This window comes from Protopterus annectens, chromosome 9.part0 (assembly GCF_019279795.1).
Source record: "Protopterus annectens isolate FY-2018-M chromosome 9.part0, PAN1.0, whole genome shotgun sequence".
NCBI lineage: Eukaryota > Metazoa > Chordata > Ceratodontiformes > Protopteridae > Protopterus > Protopterus annectens.
The window spans coordinates 1,588,310,146-1,588,327,987 of record NC_056743.1 but is presented as its reverse complement, the minus strand read 5'-3'; the positions used below and the strand labels follow the sequence as shown (position 1 = coordinate 1,588,327,987).

The window sequence follows — 17,842 nt, the reverse complement described above, 5'->3', positions numbered from 1 at the left end:
TCATATTAGAGGGAAAGCTTTTATAGCTTAACAGACAAGGATTGTTTCTGAGGCTATAGAGTCCTACAATATCCAAATAGTTCTATTCAGTCTCCATGGCGTATACGCAAGAGGTGTGGAGGGTGGGTTGTGAGAATAAAGGTTGACATGGACAACACACATGGAACATTATGGTGAGTACACAACTTCTTTATGTGATGTTGTCAATCTCACATTTATTCTCAGTGATGGGACTGCATCCATAGCTACCTAATTCTTGGGTGGCTCATGGGTGAATATTCCTCAGAACCATAGAACCAAAGGATGCTCTACTCCTGGAAGCCAAATCTACTTTGTAATGACTAATAAAGGTATGAGGTTTTTCCCATGTTGCTGCAGCACATTATCCAAAGGCAGTCTATCTTGAAAGGCTGCAGAAGTAGCTATTGCTCTAGTGGAGTGAGCTTTAACAGGGGTAGTGAGAGTTTTGTCCTTAGAACTATAAATGTAGGAAATACATTGTGAAAGCCATTTGGATAAGGTAATGTTTGATACTGGTAGACCTTTCTTAACGTCAGAGTAAGAAACAAATAGCTGATTTGACTCTCTGATTTCTGCAGTTCTGTGTAGGTAGAAATATAATTGTCTATGAATGTCCAGTAGATGTAATGAATATTCTCCTTTATATTGGAAATTTGGGAAGAATACTGTTAACTCAACAGACTGATTGAGGTTACTTTCAGACACAACTTTGGGCAGAAATGAGGGGTTGGTACACAAACAGACTCTGTTCTTATGAAATAACAGATAAGGTGGCTTGGCAGATGAAGCTTGTAATTGTGAAACTCTCCTTGCTGAGGTAATGGCCACTAAGAGGAGAGTTTTCCAAGAAAGATACTTCAAGTCACAGCTAGCAGATGGCTCAAAAGGATGACAGATAATGTTTGACAATACAAAATTCAGATCCCAAAATGGGGAAGGGTTTTTGTATGCGGGTCTTAACATCATAGTTCCCTTCAAGAATGCTTAACAAAGTCTGTTTGACATTATACCACAACCATTTTCTCCTATATGAAAATTTGAAATTGCTGCCAACTGAACTCTAATAGTAGCTGCAGTAGCACCCTCATTAAAAAGCTTAGCCAAAAATTCTAGACTAGAATGTATGGGTGCAGTAAAAGGATCTATTTGATTACTGTTGGCACATGAAACAAATCTCTTCCATTTACCTTTGTATATTTTGCATGTAGATGACTTATGGGAAGAAAACAAAATGTGTTTGACTGGAGAGGAAAGGAAAGGAAACCTGGTAATCAGGGGAACTGGAGAAGCCAAGCTGTTAGTTTGACATTGTTCAGATTGGGATGAACCATTCCTGACAGGTGAGACAGAAGGTCTGGAACAGGATCCAGAATTCATGATTCACCCAAACATGAGGGTGGAGGAGGGGTAACCAAATCTGTCGAGGCCAATAGGGGACAATTAGGATTATTGTCATCTTCAACAAACTTGCTTTCTGCAGAAATTTGGGAATTAGAGGAATTGATGGAAAGGCATAAAGAAGTCCTAGGGGCCAATCGTGAACAAGTGCATCCCTTGGTGACTCTCCCTGAGGGGGGATCAGGGCAATGTAGTTGCTGCATTTGGTACTGGTGGGCAAAGAAAAGAGGTCACAGCAAGGCTAGCCCCATTTTTGGAAGATCTCTTCCGCAACATTTTGATTGAGGGACCACTCATGAGACCATAATATGGCTCTGCTCAATTTGTCTGCAACTATGTTGGATTTCCCTGGAATGGGCATTGCTACCAGAAAGTGGTTGGAAGCTGTTGCCCATTGCCAGACCCAAAGGCTTCTCAGCAAAGGGGGTAAGACCTGGTTCCCCCGTTTGTTTATGTACCAGACCACAGACATGTTGTCTGATTGGATTGCTGTCATTCTCAGAGGGACATAGTCTTGAAATGCTTGCAATACCAAAAGCACTGCCCTCAGCTCCAGGACATATATGTGAAAATGAGACTTGTGTTGATGCCAAATGTCTTGAACTATCTTCCTCAGATAACCCCCCAATCTGGGAAGCATCCATGGTCACAGTGGCTTGGGGTTGAGGGGGTATAAAGTGACAGCCCTGAGATACCAGAGGAGAGTGAATCCACCATTTGACATCCTTTTTGCATGCATTGGTTATCATGATCTTATGTGTCACTGGAAGTTTTAGAATTGACCATTGTATCGAAAGTAACCATTGTAGAATTCTCATGAGGAGGCTAGCTAGGGGGATAAGAACAATTGAAGCAGCCATTTTTCCCAGTAGTTGGGAGAACTAGTTTAGCAGGAGCTTGTTTCTTTCTCATCAACAGCCTTACATAATGGAGAAGCTCATCTACTCTGTCCCATAGAAGTTTTGCTATCGTTGTTGTCCTGTCTATTTCTGCTGCTATGAAAACCAAGCTCTGACATGGCTCTAGAGCTGATTTTTCATAATTTATGGTAATTCCTAAGGAGGAACAGAGTTGTAGAGTATAGTCCCTGGCTTGTAACAGAAGATGATGGTTGGGGCGGTTATGAGCAGTTGTCCAGATATGGAAACACCCAGAATGCTTGGCATTTCAGGTGAGCCACCTCTACTGCCACGCATTTGGTGAACACTCTGGGGGCTGTAGTGAGACCAAAGGGCAGAGCTCAAAACTGGAAGTGACTGGCTCCTAGCCGGTAGAGCTAAGTGCTTTCTGGATCACGTTTCCGTTCATATATGGTAGTATGCATCCTGAAGGTCTACAGAACACATGCAATTGTCTTTTTCCAATAATGGAACTATCAACTGCAGAGTTACCAACTGGAACTTGGTCTTTTTCACAGATTTGTTCAGAATGCTGACATCCAAAATGGGTCTCCAGTCACCTGTTTTCTTTGAAAGTAAAAAGAACCTGAGTAAGTTCTGAATCCTCTCTGGTCTGCGGGAACTTCTTGGATGACTCTTTTTCTTAGCAACTTCTGAATATGTAAGGTTGCTTGTTCCTTTTGACTGGGTGGACTGTCTGGAAATTATTTTTTTATGGGAGTGGGGAAGGAGAAGGGAATAATATAACCCCTGGATATTACGTCCTGCACCCATCTGTCATTTATCTTTTGCCAGATATGAAGGTGCAGAGACAATCGTCCTCCAACTGTCTCCAGAGGTGAGGAATTGGGCACTCCTTCAGGAGTGCTGAAAGGGTCTATCAAAGAAAGATTCTCTCCAGCCCTGATTCTGTGGGTCTCCCCTGCCACAAGGGCAGCGTTATCAATTATTGTTCCCCCGCTGCCTCTAGGGGAACTTTCACCCTGTGTGTCTTGGAAAGACGTTTGTGATTTTCTGAACATCTTCCCAGTACCTCTCTGACCTTTGGGAAAGGGTCTAGTAGGTGTGGAAAAACATACTCCAATGGCAGAAAAGATCTTGCCTTCCTGTTCACACCTGGTGAGCATTTCTTTTACTTTGGGCACAAAAAGAGATGAGCCGTCAAAAGGGGCATTGATAATGGAAGACTTGAAGGGCTCTGCAAAATTGCAAAGGTGCATCCAGGCCTGTCACCTGAGAGAGATACCTGAACCTGCTGCCCTACTCATTCCACCTGCTGTATATGATATGAATCTCTTGGATGAGTTCACAACTGAACTGAGGGTGGCGATTTGAGTGGTGACTTTATCTGCTGTTGTGTTAGCTACAGCTCCTTGGAAGGAGTCTGACAGTTCTTTCAACAGATCCCACTGTAATCTAGTAAAATGGGTCAAGTAATTCATCGACTGTAAGGCAAAGATTGCTGATGAGAAAACGTGCTTCCCATATCTATTCATGGTCCTGGAGTCCTTACACAGAGGATGGATAGAGGAACTAGTCTCAGATAGTTCCTTTTTAGTGTCTGCTGCCATGACCATGGCATCAACCGCTACACCTTTATTCAGGAAAGGTTTGTACTTGGGGGCAGTAATGTATTTATTTGTCCTCCTAGGAGTTGGTTTTATGGAGTCTGGGGCCTCTCAAGCCTTCTGAGAGATTAAATCAATAAGCCCATTGGAAGAAGGGGGTCACCCAAGAGGTGGAAGGGCGAGACCTGAAAGCTTTCAAGTACATGGACTACTCAGCTGAAGGGGATGTGAACTACCGGTCACCTCTCTGCTTTAATATTTCCAGGATGACTCCAAAGGAGACATCATCAGGAGGTGACCATGGAGACCCTTCTGTGTCATTGAGGTCAGTATCTGATGTGATTGACTCCTCTGGGGAGTAAAGATGCTTCCTCTTGCAAGTCCTCTTTCGAGGGACTTCCTCAGTGGGGTAGTCTGGTGAAGTTTCAGAAGACTGGGGTCCCTTGCTGGATGTCCTGAGGCCTGGGGTCTCTGCAGTCCTCTGGAAAGGGTATATGAGAAGGTAAAGTCACTGGCTCAGAACTGGAAGGAAGATCCAGGATAAACTGTGTCTGAGACTGGGATGCAGTCATTACCCTCCTCATAACCTCAAAGGCACTCTGTCCCTTGCTCGAAAGAACATCCCAGATCTGACAAAAAGGTTGTTGGGGCTGAAGGAATCTCCAACATAGGAGACAGAAGCTCCGAGGCAGAGGTAGGATTCAAACTCACCTGCACAGAAGCCCCCAGAGGCAGGGTCGGATCTGGAGAGATCTGAACCCACTCTGCGGATCTAACTGAAGAGTGTCAGCTCCTAGAAGTCTCCTGCTCTGACTGAACAGAAACACTCAGGGTAGACATCAGGTCTACGGGAATGATAGGTCTAGGATCCAAGACAGACACCATTTGGACATCCGAATCTCCTGGCACCAAAACCAGGGGATGGAACAGGGGGAGGAGGAGGCGCCAATGAGGAGGACTTTGTCAGATCGGATTCCTTTGGGCTGGGATCAATTAATAATTTGACCAAGGCCGGTGTCTTTAGAAGCCACTGCATTACCCTATCCACATCATCATCACACAAACTCCTGGTTAGACCAAGTAAATAGGGTTGGAGACCTTGATTTAGTCAAGAATGGAGATGGGAGCCAAGACAGTTTGGTTCCAAGGATGGAGAACGGCTCCGATATCTACATTTCATGGGAGTTGAAGAGATCGGAGGAAAATGTTCAAGGTGCTCCAATGAACTCTTGGATCCAGGAATGATTGTCTGCTCCCAAGGTTCTGTTGAATCAGAGAATCTAGGACATTTCTCTTTTGGCTCCGAGGAAGACTTTGGAGCCAAAGAAGTAAGTTTTTGAGACTTGTCAGACTTTGAAGAGATTGTTGACTCCAATGAAATTGCCTCAGAAAAGGGGGTCTTAAGAAGTCCTTTTAATATGAGTTGATTGTTATGCTCCATAAAAGCCCTCTGATTGAAACTGTGGCAAATGAAGCATGATTCTTGAAGATGCAAAGGCCCCAAGCAATACACACATAAGGTGTGTGAATCACTCAGGAGTATCTTCTTTCCACACTGTTCACATTTTTTTAAACCAAGAGGTTTTGCTTCTTGCTTTAGAGACATAATGGCTAAGAAAAGGAGAAGGGTAAGTTATATCAAACATTAAGACACGCAGACAGACACCCAAGGAAAGGTACTCTAACTTAAATGGATGCTAAGCAGTGTTCGGAAAAAAGAAAATAAGTCTTTTTTTTAATAAGAAGAAATCATCCTCTAACTGAAACAGACGATGAAGGGGACAGAAGGGGACACACTAAAGGAGGAAAGGGATGTCCTCTAACTTAAACGGACATTCATAGGAAAAAGGAGGGGATAACACTCAGTCTTAAAAATGCAGAACTTGGGTAAGGAAATTACAAAATAATAAAGGGAAGACTATCCAAAAAATAACAACAAGCTTTTAGAGAGAATTTCAAATTAGTAAAAGAATTATAACAAAAAAAGCACCTAGCCCAGGGCTTGCTGAAGAACCATGTCCTTTGCAGAGCGGCAAATGAGATCTGAGGGAGTTAGGGAATTGCATTATGGGTAAGGCAGAATGCCCACAAACTTTGCTGAAGGACTTGAGATTTTGTAAAGGACCGAGATGGATTTGATGGATCGGATCCAACCCATCAGTGAGAATAAAGACGAGATTGACAACATCACATTTAGCATTTTTTAGGCAAATCAGTGGGGATTGCAGCCATTAAATGACAGACATTTGACTTTTCAAAATTATACCCTCCACAAAATACAGGCCAATGCAAAAAAAGAAGTTATGTACTCACCATAACGTTCCATGTGTGTTGTCCATCTTCACCTTCATTCTTATTAGGTTGGGTTTGGATCTGATCCTCGGATCTGACTCAGCTTTTATATTCAAGCTTGAGGTCTTCTGCCAGCTCACGACTAAACCCCATCCCAGCATACATCAGAAAACCTCCCCAGATCTTGTTTGCTCTTGTAATAATGGTATGAAAGTATCACAGTAAAAAACAACTCAGAGTCAGATGAAGAAGATCAGAGATTAAGGTAATCCAATTATACAGACTCGGTCTTCCAGGAGTAAAAATGGTCGGGGGAATGGAGGATGGAATGTGAATGAAGGTGAAGATGGACAACACACATAGAACGTTATGGTGAGTACATAACTTCTTTATGTGTTGTTGTCCTAGTTCGCCTTCATTCTTACTAGGTTGGGTAGGTTGGGACAGCGTCCCTAGCACCATCTTTCTTGGGTGGCTCAAGGGAGAATATTCTTCAGAATCATGGAACCAACAGAGTACCTGTTCCTGGAGGCCAAATCGACTTTGTAATGAGTGATAAAGGTATGTGGTCTTGCCCATGTTGCTGCAGCACAAATGGTATCAATTGGTAGTTTAGCCAGAAAAGCAGAAGTGGTTGCAACGGCTGTTGTAGAGTGGACTTTAACTCTTTTGGGGAGATCTCTATTTTGAGACAAAGGTTATGCAATTTGAAAGCCATTTTGAAAATGTTACCTTAGAGACCAGGGTACCTTTCTATGAGTCTGAAAAGGCGATAAAAAGCTGGCCAGATTTTCTGAATTCCTTACGTTCTGTTTAAGTAAAAACGTAACTGTCTATGCACATCCAGTTGATGTAACATGTATTCTGCCTTATTTTTGTAATTTAGGTAAAAAACTGACAGCTCTATAGTTTGGTTCAGATTTAAATCTGAACATACTTTGGGCAAAAAAGAAGTTTTTTTTTCGTAAGGACACCCTGTCCCTATGGAAATGCAAGTATGGGGGCTCTATAGACAAGGTTTGCAGCTCTGACACTGTTCTAGCAGAGGTAATTGCTATCAAGAGAATATCTTTCCATGTCAAAAACTTGAGTTTGCAAGATGATGCTGGCTCAAACTGGGGAAAAATTAAACGAGCTAGGATGAAGTTTAAGTCCTATGGTGCTGGAGGGTCTCTGATAGGTGGTCTTAATAACAAAGTACCTTTAAGAAAAGCTTTGCACAGTCTATGAGACATAATATTGAGGCCAGATTCACCTAAATGGAAATTGGATATCGCTGCCAGCTGAACTCTAATGGTAGCTGCAGTTGCACCTTCATTGAATAGCTTTGCTAGGAATTCTAGAATGGAACTTACTGGGGCAGAAAAAGGGTCGATGTGATTTTGAGAAGCCCATAAGGAGAATCTTTTCCATTTGCTTCTATATATCTTTCTTGCTGAAGCTTTATGAAAGGAAATTAGGATATGTTTAACTGATGTGGAGAGGCTAGGAAACATGGCTATTGTTGGAATTGGAGCAGCCAAGTTGTCAATTTGAGGGTCTGAAGGGAAGGGCAGAGCATTCCTAACACATGAGTCAAAAGGTCTGGAAATGGGTCCAGCAACCAACGCTCCTTCCAAAGATGAGGCCACAGAAAGGAGAACCAAATTTGATGAGGCCAGTATGGGGCGATGAGTATCATGTCCCTTCCCAAGAAATTGGCTTTAGTGGAAAGGGGTGAAAGGCATAGAGGAGACCTGAGGGCCAATCGTGAACAAGTGCATTCTTTGGTGACTCCCCTGGAGGGGGGATAAGGGCAAAGTAGCTGCTGCATTTGGCATTCATGTATGTTGCAAAAAATGTCACAGCAAGGCTGGCCCCATTTGCAGAAAATCGTTTCCACTATTTCCTGTTTCAGGGACCACTTATGAGTCATCAGAATCGCTCTGCTGAGCCTGTCTGCTATCATGTTGGATTTCCCTGGGCTGTGCATTGCTATCAGAAAGCATTGGGAGGAGGTCACCCACTGCCATACTCTCAGAGCCTCTCGACAAAGGGGGTAAGATCTGGTTCCTCCTTCTTTGTTTATGTACCATACAACTGACATGTCTGTCTGTATTGCAATAGTTCCCAGGGGAAGACAGTCCTGGAATGCTTGCAATGCTAGAAGCACCGATCTCATCTCTAGGACATTGATGTCCAAAGTGGGTCTTGTGATTCTGCCAGGTGCCTTGGACTGTCTTTCCCAGATAATGCCCCCCCCCCCATCTGAGAGGCATCCGTGGTCACTGTGGCCAGTGGTTGGGGAAGTAAATGGTCGACCTAGAGTCACTTGAGTAGAGTAAAGCCACCAAGGAAGGTCCTTCTTGCAAGTTTCTGTTATTATTATTATCTTGTGGGACATCAGCAGTTCCTGCATTGACCACTGAGTAGATAGCAGCCACTGAAGAATTCTCATGTGTAGATGTGCTAAGCAGATCAGAATTATTGCTGCTGCCATGATTCCCAAGACTTTTAGGGCTATCCTTGCTTGAGCTTTTTTCTTTGTTAGACGATATGAAATATGACGTCTTAGAACTTTAACTCTTTCTGGAGGGAATCTGGCCATCATGTTTGTTGAATCCAATTCTGCTCCTATAAATACCACATGCTGAGAAGGCAGTAAGGCAGATTTTTCATAGTTTATTGTAATTGCTAGGTGAGAGTAGAGTTGCAAGGTGGTGACTCTTGTTTTTATTAGTAGATGCTTGGTGGTGAAGGTTAGGAGCCAGTCGTCTAAGTATGGAAACACCCGGAATCCTAGGCATCTCAAATGAACAGCGACTACTGCCATACATTTGGTGAACACTCTGGGGGCTGTAGTGAGGCCAAAGGGCAGAGCTCGAAATTGGTAGTGACTGGCTCCCAGCCAAAAGCACAAGTGTCTCCTGGATTGCTTGTCCATTTTTATGTGGTAGTACACATCCTGGTGATCTATAGAGCACATCCAATTGTCTTGTCCCAGAAAAGGGAGTATTGACTGCAGTGTTACCATCCGGAACTTGGACTTTTTCACTGATTTGTTTAAATTGCTGAGATCCAGAATTGGTCTCCAGTCCACTGTTTCTTTGGAACTAAAAAGAATCTTGATTAAGTTCTGGATCCTATTTGTTCTGTGGGGACTGTTTGGATTACTCTGTCTAGCAACATTTGAATTTCTAAAATTGCCTGTTCCCTTTGACTGGGTGGAATGTCTGGAACCTTTTTTATGTTTGGAATGAGGAAGGAAAAAGGTATGGTGTAACTTCTGGTATTTGTTGCCAGGCTTCTGGGTACAAAGATAAGCAGCCCCCGACTGCCTCCAGAGATGGACAAATGGGCCTCCATTCAGGAGTGCTGAAAGGGTTACCAAAGAAAGAATCTCTGTCGCCCTGATTCTGCAGACCCCCTCTGCCACATGGTCAGTGTCTTCCATTACTATTTCCCCTCTGCCCCTGGGGGAAAATTCACTATGTGTGTCCTGGAAAGCTGTCTGAGATTTTCAGAACCACATTTTACCACTTCCTTTCTGACCTTTGGGGTAAGGTCTGGTAAGCATGGAAAAACTTACTCCTATGGCAGACAGAGTCCTTTCTTCTTGGTCACACCTGGTCAGTGTGTCCTTGACTTTGGATCCGAACAGGGATGAGCCATCAAACGGGGCATTCACAAAGGAAGATTTAAAGAGCTCTGCAAAGTCACACAAGCACATCCAAGAATGTCTCCTTAGGGGAATTCCTGAACCTGCTGCTCTACTTGTTCCATCCACTGCATAAGAAATCAATCTTATGGAGGAGCTGACAACTGAGTTTAATGTAGAGAGCTGAGACTATACTTTATCTGAAACCCCTTCAGCCACTAAACTTTGGAGAGTATCTCCTAGCTCTTTCAGGAGGTCTCTCTGCAACCTAATAAAATGAGTAAGGTAATTCAGCGATCTGAGGGAGAAAGTCGCTGAAGAAAAAATGCACTTTTCATATCTGTCCATTATCTGAGACTCCTTGTTTGGTGGATGAACAGAAGAAGATGTCTCTGAGAGTTCGTTCTTGGTGGCTGCCACCACCACCATAGCATCTACTGGGACTCCCTTGGTTAGAAAAGTCTTGTCTGACAGGGATGTTATAAATTTGTTTGGTCTCCTAGGAATATGTCCCACTGAATCTGGAGACTCCAACACCTTTCGAGAAACTAGGACCATAAGTTATTTGAAAGGTGGAGACACCCAAGAGGAGGAAGGGTGAGATCTGAAGGCCTTTAGGTATACGGACTCCTCAGTTGAAGGGATGGTGAACTTCCAGCCGCCTCTCTGTTTCAGCATTTCCATGATGTCTCCAAAGGAGATATCATCAGGAGATGACCGTGGGGACCCTTCAGCTTCATCAAGGTCCGTATCCTCTGGGGAGTCTAAATGCTTCCTCTTGCATAATCTCTTTCGAGTGACCTCTTTAGAGGGGTACTCTGGAGAGGTTTCAGAAGAGTGGGGGGTGTCCTGTGGGGCATCCTGAGGCCTAGGATCTCTGCGTTCCTGTGGATGCAAGAGTATAGAGGCAGATACTGGTGCTTTTGGGGGTAGAACATCCGGGGTATAAAGGCAGACACCGGTGCTTCTGGAGGTAAAACATCCGGAGCTGACAGTGAAGCTGTCTGTGGAGACAGCACTCTCCTCATCACCTCAAAAGCCCCCTGTCCCTGATCTGAGGATATCCCTAGATCAGAATAGGTCAAGGGAACCCCCAGAATCAAGGGCACCAGGCCCAAGGCCGAGGTAGGAGCCAAGCTCACCCGAGCTGATGCCCCAAGAGGCAAGGTGGGATTCGACAACTGTCCGATCCGACTCGCTTCCCCGGACCAGACTAGAGAGCGTCAGCTCATAGACTCCTCAAGCTCCAATGGAGCCGAGGACGTCAGAGCAATGTTCATATCCAAAGATCCCATCATACGTCTCGGGTCCAAGGGTTCCACTCACATCAGCTCTGGATCTTCTGACTTCAAAGTCTGCGGTCAGATCAGAAGAGGAATTGGAGTAGAAGAGGTGGATGCGACAGGATCCGAAACCCTTGGGGTTGGATCCAACAACAACTTGGCCAGTGCTGGTGTCCTCAACAGCCTCTGTACCACTTGATCCATCTCATCTTTGGAAAGGCTCCTGGAAGACTGATTCAAGTGGGTGGCACCAAGACAGATGGTGTCGGAGCTGAAGATTTTTTGGAACCGATAGGCTTTGGTTTTGGAAACTTTTTTTGACGGCTCAGATAAGGTAGAAGGGGAAGATCTTTTCCCATACTTGTCCGATTTTGAAGTTGGAGACTTGTCAATTTTAGATAAATCCATACCTTCTTCTATAGCCACTGAGAAGGGGTTTTCAATAATCCTCTCAATATCAACTTGTTCTTCCTTTCCAGGAGAGCTCTGTGGTTAAAAGCATGACAAATAGAGCAGGACTCCTGGAGATGGACAGTTCCGATGCAATAGACACAAAGCATGTGTCTATCACTTAAGGGCATTTTCTGCCCACAACCCTCACATTTTTTTTTAAAACCTAATGTTTTCAAATCCTTATTAGACATCCTGACAGAGAAAAATGTATCAAAAAAATCACAGAAGTTTTTCAGAACAACAACTTTTTTTAAAACACTAAAAAGAAGTTATTTCTTACCATAATGTTCCATCTGTGTTGTTCATCTTCTTTCATTCATCACTGATGGGTTTGGTTCTGAGTCCTCGGAACCGAGTTGGCCTATTCCCAAGCACACGTCTGCCAAAAAACTCTTGAGCTAATTCTCTACCCAGAATGCCCTTCTCCCTGTTACCTCAGATTGAGTTTGCTAAGAAAAGGAAGTAAAGCCAAGGCCACTTCTGCTCAAGTACCCTAGGGTACAAGTTTGATCTAAAGCATCTCCCAGGAGCCTTTGGAGGGGGAAGGAGGGTGGGAAGTGATGAATGAAAGATGAACAACACAGATGGAATGTTATGGTAAGACATAACTTCTTTATCTGATGTTGTTAATCTTCTTTCCATTCATCACTGATGGGACAGAATTCCAAGCTACCTGATGTCCACGGGTGGCCCTTATGGAAGAATATTCCTGAGTACCATTGAGCCGAAGGCAGCTCTCCCTCTGGAGACCAGGGGCAACTTGTAATGATTGATAAAGGTATGAGGCTTAGCCCAAGTAGCTGCTGCGCAGATGTCATCCATGGAAGCCCTGGAATGGAATGCTATAGATGTTGCCATAGATCTAGTGGAGTGAGCTTTAACTTTTGGTATGGGTTCATTACGGGGGGAATAGATGAAACGTATGCAGTCCCTTAGCCATCTTGATAATGTAACCTTGGAAACAGCCTCTCCCATTTTGGGTCCAGAGAAGGAAATGAAAGGCTGTTCAGATTTACGGATAGGTTTGGTCCTGTCTAGGTAAAATCTCAATTGTCTATGTACATCTAAGGATTGAAGGCAATACTCTCCTCTACTGGCAAAATTCGAAAAAAAAACACTGGTAGATCAATGGTCTGGTTAATAGAGAATTCAGAAACAACTTTGGGGACAAAGGATAGGTTCATCTGAAGTGACACTCTGTCTTGGGTCTATATTAGAACATCGAGGTTTAAAACTTTCGAATGTTCTAATATCAAACCCTATGGAGCAAAAGCTTAAAATATCGAAGCAACAGAAACCCAAATTCTTTCCTGGGGAAAGATTTTGGTTGTCCGTTTCTGTTGCTTTGGTATTTTCAGTGCTGTGGTGGAAAGTTACAGGTCAGGTTCAGGTAAGTGTGCGATAATGTGGATGTGAGGGTTAGGGCGGATTAGGTGAGTTAGGGCGCGGGTTAGATATGTGTGTTATTGTGTAGACACGAGGGTTAGGGTGGGTTAGGTGAGTTAGGGTTAGGGAACGGGTGAGGTGAGTGTGCGATAGTGACAGACCTTAGAGTTAGGGTTCAGGTTAAAGTGGATAGTTAGTGGTGTGTGTATAGTTTAGTGTAGGGTTAGTTGTAAGATTTTAGGTGTATGTGTGTGGATTGCTGTTTGTTTGGTGTGCTTGTGTTGCGTGTATGTGTTTTGGAACAGCGATTTTTTCCCTAGGAAAAAAATTGCTGTTCTGACAGTTCGAGATTGTAAGCTTTCACTTACATAGGGTCAATTAATCACCGTTCGCTTCTTTAAGTGGTCCGTGGTCTAATATAGACCCTCTGTCTTTATGAAAGACCAAATAGAGCCTCTTGATACACAATGCCTGCAGTTCTGAGACTCTTCTGGCAGAGGTAATGGCTACCAGGAACTAAGATTTCCAAGACAGAAACTTTAGGTCACACTTAGCAGCAGGCTCAAAGGGTTTTTGAGTCAAAGAATGAAGGACTAGAGTGAGGTTCCATGGTTCCACTGGCTGTCTGACAGGAAGCTTGAGATGAGAGGTCCCCTTGAAGAATGCATTGCAAAGGCATAAAGAGATAAGAGGGGTGCCATCTATACCATTGTGGAAGTTGGAAATTGCCGCTAGATGCACTCGTACCATAGAGGCAGAGGTTACATTATGAAAAAACTTAGCCAAGTATTAAAGCACTGCAGTAACTGGAGCTGAATATGGGTCCAGCATGTTATCCTTGGACCAGATGGAGAACTTTTTCCATTTATCCTGATATAATCTTCTCGTGGATGGTTTGTGAGAGGCCAGAATAATGTCTCGAACAGACGAGGAGAGATTAGCTTGCCTGGTGACTAATGGAAGTGGAGATACCAAGCTGTCAACTTGAGACTGGACAGATTTGGGTGAGTCAACCCTTGGGGGTGAGTAATGAGATCTGGTAGAGGGTCCAGAATCCATGGTGGGTATACTAGGTAAGGCCGACGGAAGGGAAACCAAACTTGTCGAGGCCAGAATGGGGCTATGAGGATCACCTTGCATCTCAACCGAAGAGCTTTCTTTAGAAATTGTGGGATCAGAGGGATGGGAGGATAAGTGTAAACATGTCCCGTGGGCCAATCTTGGATCAGAATGTCCCTCGGTGACCCCCCTCTGGTGGAAGTAGGGCGAAATAGCTGCTGCACTTGGTGTTTGATGGGGAACTGAAAATATCGCAGCAAGGCTGACCCCAGTGGCTGAAGATTACAGATGCCAATTCAGGGTTGAGGGACCAGTCTTGGGGCATGAGAATGCATCTGCTCAGTTTGTCTGCAATCACGTTGGAGCTCCCCAGGATATGCGTTGCTATCAGAAAGTGGTTGGAAGCTATCACCCACTGCCAAATTCTCATGGCTTCTCAACATAGGGGGTAGGACTTGGTTCCTCCTTGCTTGTTGATGTACCAGACCACTGACATATTGTTTGATTGAATTGCAGTTGTCCTGGAAGGGAGAGCTGAATGGACGGCCTGCAACACTAACAGCACGGCTCTCAGCTCCAGAATATTGATATGCAGGTGTGCCTTTGAGATGGACCATGTGCCTTGGACAGTTTTTCCCTGGAAATGCCCCCCTCACCCAATCAGGGAAGCATCTGTGGTCACAATGGCTGTGGGCTGAGGGGGTTTAAATGTGCGACTCCAAAGATCTACGTCTGGCCTCATCCACCAAAGCAGGTCCTGTTTGCAGAAGTTGGCTATATGAATCTGGTAATCGAGAGGGTGACAGCTTGGGAACCATCGACACAGGAGGAGCCATTGCAGAATCCACATATGTAGCTTTGCTAGAGGCATTATTGGAATTGATGCAGCCATGAAGAACTTCCCTTGCAGAGACTGTTGTTTGAGATAGAATCACTCGGAGTTGAATCCTCAGTCGATGCAGTCTATGAATTGGGAGTGATACTAGACAGGACTGAGTATTGAACACTGCTCCAATGAACTCTATTTGTTGTGTAGGGATAAGGTTTGATTTCTCCCAATGTATCGTTATTTCCAACAATTTTGCTAGAGAGAGAGAGTATAGTGCAGCGCTGTTACCAGAAGATGCTCTGTGGGGGCGGTGAGAAGTCAGTTGTCTAGATATGGAAACACCCAGAATCCTTTTAGTCTCAAGTGAGCTGTTACCACTGCCATGCATTTCGCAAACAATCTGGGGGTTGTAGAGAGACAGAATGGCAGGGCACGGAATTGGTAATGACTGGATCCTAGCCAGAAGTGAAGCAGACTCCTGGAGCATTTGTCCATCTTGATGTGGTAATACCCATCCCAGAGATCTACAGAGCACATCCAATCGCCTTCTCTTAAAAAGGGAAGGATGGACTGAACCGTGACCATTCGGAATTTTATTTGGGTGATAAGACTTGTTTAAACTGCTGAGATCCAAAATGGGTTTCCAGTCCCCTGTCTTTTTTGGCACCAAAAAGAATCTCGAGTAAAATCTGGATCCATGCTGGTCTAGTGGGACTGGTTGGGGGACTCTTTTTTAGACAGCTTTAAAATCTCTGAAGCTGCTTCTTCCCTTTAACTGGGTGGAATGTCGGGAAGTTTTCTTGGAAATTTCGGCTGACAAGAAAGGGGAATGGTGTAACCTCTGGTAATAATGTTCTGCACCCAACGATTGGTGGTGATAGCTTGCCAGGCAGCTTGGTGCTGAGATAAATGACCCCCGACTGCTTCCAGAGGTAAGTAATCAGGCCGCCCCTCAGGAGCACTGATAAGGTTGTCCAGAGAAAGAGTCCCTGGAGCATTAATTACGAGGACCCCCTCTGCCTCTATAGGGGCATCTTACAGGATTGTTACCCCCTCTGCCTCTGGAAGTATCATCATCATGTGCGGCACGGAAAGGACCCTGAGATTTCTTATGCCACATTTTCCCACTCCTCTGATTCCTGCACAAGGTACGTTGAGGGTTGGAAAACCGTAGGCCTATGGCAGACAGGGTTTTTCTGTCTTGCTTGCACCTGGCTAGCATGTCCTTCACTTTGGAGCCAAAAAAGGGATGAAGCTTCAATGGGAGCATTCAGAAAGGAAGACTTGAAGGGATACGCAAGGTCACAAATGCGCATCCAGGCATGATGCCTCATAATGCCCGAACTCACTGCTCTAGCCACCCTCTTCGATCGATTGTGACAGCAACCTCATGGATGAGTTGGATATTGATTCCAGGGTTGCGAACTGTGCGGCCACTTTGTCCCTGACCTCATCAGACAACTGTCTTGTGAGCATACTAGAGAGTTCGGAGATCAAGGCCCTCTGGAGCCTCGTAAAATGTGCCAAATAATTCAGGGACTGTATAGCAAAGGTCCCTGATGCAAAAACACACTTCCTAAGTCTGTCCACCGCCCGGGACTCCCTGTTGGGTGGGTGGACAGCAGGACTTTTCTCAGCCAAGTCCTTTTACGTGGCCACTGCCACCACCATAGAAGTTTGTCGGGTCTTTGAGGGATCACCTCAATGGAATCAGGGTTCTTCCAAGTGAGCTGCATGATGAGCTGGATGAGCTCGTTGGCAGCCAGGGTCACACAAGAGGTAGAAGACCGGGCACGAAAAGACTGCAGGAACATGGATTCCTCCGACAAATGGTTGGAGGGCTTCCAGTCACCTCTCTGCTTTAATATCTCTAGGATGTCTCTAAAGGAGACATCATCAGGGGGTGACTGTGGGGACCCTTCACCATCATCATAATCCATATCTTCCATTAAGGACTCCTCGAGAGAGTTCATGTGCTTCCTCTTGCACATCTTCTTTCGAGGGGGCTCCTCAGTGGGGGTCTCTGAGGAGGACTCAGAAGAGTGGGTACCCTGAACATGGGTGTCCTGTGGCTTCCGGTGTCCCAGGGGGTGGTCTGTGACAGTTGTAGCTCAGGGGTGAAAACTGGGGTTCTAACATCAAAAGAGTGCTGCCAAAAGCAAAAGCCCTCTCCATCACGCGGAAGACAGGCCCGCCCTAAGAGGGATGGGAGCCCAGAACTGAGAAAGACAACCTCGGGACTGGGGTCACACCCTGCTCTAATGAACCTGCCCCCACTGATGAAGCCTCAAGCAGGATCAGTGTGGATGCAGCCTTTGGCGCCGAGGATGCAACCAAGGGGAGAGGTGGCTCTGGACCATAGTGATGCACCCATCCCCCAATCCCCAGATTAAGGAAAGACCGGTTCATTAGGAACCAAAGACCAAAGGAACAAACTCTGAGCCAGAGTGAGATGCACCATAGGTACTGACGTGGTGGGTTCCAAGAAGGATGTCGGAGCAGAAGGCTTCAGAACCGAGATGGTCGAAAGAGGAGTATAAGATGAAGTCCATGGATAAGGCAACCCAAGTCCTGTAGGTGGATGGGTCTTAGAGAGTGAGGGAATCCCCCTGGCTAACAACAGCTGGTCTATAAGATGCACCACATCATGTTCCGAAAGGCTACTGGTGGATCTAGTGGATACTCCAGATGGAGAATCAGGACGTTTGAGGAATGGGCTATATGTTTGGCCCAGAAATGGATCTATGGAGGGGGAGTGTCCGGGCCATGGTGCAAGGTCTGCCAACACTGAAGTCTCTAGTTTCAAGACTAGGAATAAGGGGTCAATTCCAATGAGGTCAATACAACGCTCGGTGCCGAAGTGGCACTCGGAGTCAAAACAGTCAGTTCCAAAGTGGAAACTAATGGCATAGTCAAAGAAGTGCCCTGAGCCAAAGTGGCTACAGGTACTGAAATCGAAATAGGCATAGTAAGGTCTATGATCAGTGCCGGAGGCAGGACTGGTGCCAAAACAGGCA

General features: G+C 45.1%; 1 long non-coding RNA gene across 2 annotated transcripts in view; it reads left to right on the top strand.

The window, feature by feature from the left end:
• LOC122810972 overlaps nucleotides 1-5,088 on the top strand; it is a 6,071-nt gene extending 983 nt beyond the window's left edge. Inside the window, exons 2-4 of one of the 2 annotated variants that reach the window (XR_006366168.1) lie at nucleotides 3,319-3,320; nucleotides 4,723-4,729; nucleotides 5,078-5,088. This is a non-coding gene — a long non-coding RNA (uncharacterized LOC122810972). The other variant, XR_006366167.1, reaches the window with a different exon arrangement.
• The last annotated feature ends 12,754 nt before the right edge of the window (nucleotides 5,089-17,842 follow it).